Genomic DNA, 5,398 nt, shown 5'->3' with positions numbered 1-5,398 from the left:
TCTTCTTCTTCTACTTATTATTATTATTATTATTATTATTATTATTATTATTATTATTATTATTATTATTATATAGTTGATGTGCTTTATTTTACATGAGCAGTCTGCCCATTCATAGGGGATTTCCAGGTATTTTATCAGAGGTAGGTGTTTAAGATGAAAACAGTATTATGAAATCTTACCAATGTCTAGTGGGAATTGCTCTTCGCTTTGAATCAGATGTCTTCAGACTTAAGTATCTCTTTGACGTTTCACACAAACGATCAAGCTGAGATTAACTTCCACAATTTGAGGAATACATATGTCAGAAAGAAGACTGATCTCACAATTTGAGTTTGGTTCAGAGCTTTATCTAGTCAAGGGGAGATACTATAAAAGATGCAAAGCGTTTGTTGTTTAACATTGTGTGATAGAAGTTTAAGAAGTAAATAGCTGTAGTAAAGGTATAATTTTGAATAATAAATACCATTATGAAAATACTATACTAACTATAAGAGAAATAATGCTGGATATCATGGAAAGGTTGAAATGTTTCCAAAATACTGATGTAGTCATTGACTCACTCAGTTTCCTAAAACTGAGTGTAGGAAAAAAATGTAGCTTATTTATTATATTCTCAGATGAAGAAGAGTATTGCCAATTTTCTATATCCTGTTGTAGGCTTAAAATATAACAAGCATGATGAAAGTGGTTTAATAAAGTTTGATGTTGCTAAGTGAAAGCTGAAATAAGAGAAAGCTGAATTTCACAAAAAATTAATCTACCAATGTACAAATACTAGTAATGAAGAAAGTGTTACAGTAAAAAAGGAACAGTGCATAACAATATTCACTTATTAATTCTTTACTGGTGTAATACCTAACGTTAACTGTTTGTATTCTGTAGCAAAACGAATTAAACATGCAAAGATTCCTTTGTTAGTCATAAAGCTGTATCATTGTGTTTATTTTTAGATTAAAAGGGATGAGGTAAGTTTTGAGATAGTAAGAATCCTTAGTACACAGAAAATGGATCACAGAGATTAAATATGGAATGGGAAAATGCTACTCAAGGCAAATTTATCTATTACACATTTTGTATACATGTAGAAGTAGTTAATACACAAAAATGAAGTTGTCGAAACTCTAGTTACCCTTAGTTACATACTAAAACACATAGCAAATGAATCACATTGTAATGATCTCAAAACCACAATATGGTTAACTATACAAGCACAGTTAAATTCAACACATAGTGTACAACATTAAAGCCTATTTGAGTTCTATGTTTCCTGTAAAAAGTATTTTATATTGACAGAAGAAATTTGAGAGATCTGCTCAAGAGATACAGGGTTTGCTTATTTATAAATCTTGAAGATTTCAAGCATAAGAAAGAATTATGAAATTTGCATCACCATCAAAATAGATGTTTCAGCAATGAAACAACATCATATCGAACTACAGCTCAGATTAGTATTAAATTGACAATGGAAATTTTTTAAAAGTAAAGTTAGAAACTCACTCAGGCAATCAGTTTGTAGCTCTATCGACATATTTTGGTTAGACATAACATATATAACTGAAGGTATGTTAAGGTGATATAAAACACACTGTGGACTGTTAGGCATGAAATAATTCCACTTCAAATAGATTAAGGAGGAGAATTACCATCCCTGCTACTTTTATGTAAAAGATGAGCTAGAATTGAAACATGTTATGTTGAAAATCACAAAAATGTAACTGTGATATCCACGTTCCATGGCGATTTCTGTGCTAATTCTGTACTAAATCAGATATGAAAAGCAACATGTAACATAAATATGATTTCAGTACTTAATTTCTGACACATGTGGATCACAATAATTGAATCTTGGTTAGAAACAATGTATTGCATTAGAAGTTCAGTCATGGTCTGAAAACATTTTTAGAGTAAAGTTATCAGAAGAACAATTAAAAATCTATCTAAAAGTTGATGTATCTTTAGTATACTACCAAAGTAGTTGGAATATGTTAAGACAAGTCATTAGAAGGATAGATATATGTAATTGATATCAGAAATTATCTATATGAAGAAGGAAGTAAAATCAAATAGAAGCAAATCAACAGGCCACAAAATCCAATAAAGTCACTATTGGTAAGAATGAGTGATAGACGATTCTAACAATTTTAACTGATATTCCAGTCCATGTTTGTATGAAATATGCTTATTGCAAAGTGCAACATCGATGTGTGTGTACATAAACATGCATGCCTCGTTGGTGTTGACAGAATAGTGTCACCTTAATTTGTTCACGAAGTTAGATGAAAAGTATACCTGTTTAAAAGGCAATAGGTAACATATGTGTAATTACTGACTTGTTACATTGCTGCAAAAGTTATGTAGTGTTGAATAGTGTCCTGAATTCATAATTATAAAGTATTTAGCAAATCAGTGTATCAGATGGTACCAATCATGAGGTATTTCACTCAGAGATTAAGATGGCAAAATAAGATAACCTAACAAGTATAATTGTATAAAATAGCGAATTTTCGATAGATTCTTAAGCTGTCCAGTTCCAACATTTAAATAAGAATTTCCTGCAATGCAGAAAAATCTACAGGAAGGTTTGGAAATTTATGAAACACTTGAATACAATAGTGCAAGTGGAAAAGACTCAATTGCAGCAGTGTTACTCAAATAGTCAGAACTAAACATTATAAAAGATCCTCAGGTTATGTGATTTATAAAAGATCCACATATTATGTGAGCATTCAGAAAACAGAAAGAATTTCATAGGAGCAGTAATCGACTCACTATATGAAAAGTGAGGCAAGCATAATACCAGCTATCACAGATGAGATTCATTTGCAGCACTGGCATAGCAAATGCCATCAAAAATTTTCCAGGGAAGAGTTGATGAAAGTGTATACAAAACTAAGAGATTACCAGCATAGTTTTCGAAATAGAAAATGCTGTACAAAACATATTTTTAGATTAAAGTCAATCATTTGCCATGGAACACTGCCAAAGAAATCTATAACAGTATGACTGAATGATTTCAAGAAAGTCTTTGACTCCATAGACAGAGAAATAATAAGAAACATTATTAGAGGATTTATTCTTAAAGCAAAATTAGTATTCATGAGACATCTATAATAGTAAGATATAATGATTTCCAGAAAACTTCTGTCTCCATAGACAGAGAACAAAAAGAAAAACAGTTGGACAATTTCCTGTTAAAACAACATTATGGAGAAAATTCATTAAAGTCTACAAATTATGATACTTAAACTAAAATTCGTGGGAGAATAGTATAAGACTTCTGAAATAAAGACTGATGTAAGATGAGTGTACCACTTATCATCTTTGACTGCATTCAGGAAGAAATGTAAAAATCTGGAATTTGGAGATAAAAAAATCACAAGACAGTGTCTTTTGTTCTAGGAAAGAGATCAAAATAAACTCTCTAACTTTTGCACATGATTTTCTGATACTTTCAGTTGTGATGCATCCTCCAATTTTGGTAACATGTGGCCGTGCACACCGCAAGAATTTCTCAATGAAGAGACTGATTCTAAATCTTTTTTCTATATGTTTTGGTCTTCTGATGTCTTGCGAAACTTGGCAGTCAACCATAAAAATACTATTATATTTTTAATTTTAACTATGAATAAAAAACTTTTGTCATTTTTGACATAGTGCCACTGAGTTTCAATACATGTATTCCACCACTTTGGAAATGCATAGATACTGTGATAAAAGAATTATTTTGGTCATGTCACATACCATGGTTTTCATCTCGTCTTCACTTCTGAAATGCCCGCTTCGTTAAGTGCACCAAACAGGTGAATGTCACTAAGAAAGAGGTATGGTTAATAAGGAGGATGTACCAGACACTCAGATTTAATTTCCTGAATAGTGTCAATTATTTTACAGGCTGTGTGCGGTCAGGCATTGTCATGCTGTAGCAGTACTCATCATTTACTCCTGATTGCAATTCGAAGTTGATTTTTCAGCATGTCTGAATAAGGAATGCTGGTTACTATCACTCACCTATTCATGTAATGCTCTAGAATTACTCCATTTGCATCCAATAAGAGAATAACATGACTTTTCCAGCAGAAGGTTGAGTGCAGAATACTTTTGGCTTTGGTGAAAATCTGTGACGCTTGATCTTTTCGTTTCTGTTTGATGACAGTGAACCCCAAATCTCGTCGCCTGTAACCGTTTTTCCCAGAAGTGCATCAACTTTAACATGGAAACAATGCAAAATTTCTTCATAGTCATCAACATGATGGTCTTTCAGTTCATCAGTCAACTGATGTGGCACCAATGTTGCAGACATCTTACTGAAGTGCAGTAGACTGTGAAGAATATTCTGCACTGAAACAATACTAATCTTCAATCGTGAGGCCATTTTACTCAGATTTACGTGTCTGTTCTCCTTTACAAGCTCCTCCACTGACACAATTATCTTGTCTGTCACTATATGACGAACCTGCCCTCGCCTTGGGGTATCCTCCACAGAACTGACACTGCTTTTAAACTTCCTACGCCACTTGTTGTACACTTAGCTCAACGAAAAACATGAATTACCGTACTTTGCAGATATTCTGGACTGTACAAAAAACTCGTCAGAAAGCGCTGCTCATCTACATCTACATCTACATCCATACCCCGCAAGCCACCTGACGGTGTGTGGCGGAGGGTACCCTGAGTACCTCTATCGGTTCTCCCTTCTATTCCAGTCTCGTATTGTACGTGGAAAGAAGGATTGTCGGTATGCTTCTGTGTGGGCTCTAATCTCTCTGATTTTATCCTCATGGTCTCTTCGCGAGATATACGTAGGAGGGAGCAATATACTGCTTGACTCTTCGGTGAAGGTATGTTCTCGAAACTTTAACAAAAGCCCGTACCGAGCTACTGAGCGTCTCTCCTGCAGAGTCTTCCACTGGAGTTTATCTATCATCTCCGTAACGCTTTCGCAATTACTAAATGATCCTGTAACGAAGCGCGCTGCTCTCCGTTGGATCCTCTCTATCTCTTCTATCAACCCTACCTGGTGCGGATCCCACACTGCTGAGCAGTATTCAAGCATTGGGCGAACAAGCGTACTGTAACCTACTTCCTTTGTTGTCGGATTGCATTTCCTTAGGATTCTTCCAATGAATCTCAGTCTGGCATCTGCTTTACCGACGATCAACTTTATATGATCATTCCATTTTAAATCACTCCTAATGAGTACGCCCAGATAATTTATGGAATTAACTGCTTCCAGTTTCTGACCTGCTATTTTGTAGCTAAATGATAAGGGACCTATCTTTCTATGTATTCGCATCACATTACACTTGTCTATATTGAGATTCAATTGCCATTCCGTGCACCATGCGTCAATTCGCTGCAGATCCTCCTGCATTTCAGTACAATTTTCCATTGTTGC

The sequence above is a fragment of the Schistocerca gregaria genome, chromosome 1, assembly GCF_023897955.1.
Source record: "Schistocerca gregaria isolate iqSchGreg1 chromosome 1, iqSchGreg1.2, whole genome shotgun sequence".
Lineage (NCBI taxonomy): Eukaryota > Metazoa > Arthropoda > Insecta > Orthoptera > Acrididae > Schistocerca > Schistocerca gregaria.
The sequence above is the reverse complement of the archived record's forward strand: the minus strand, read 5'-3'. Positions refer to the sequence as shown.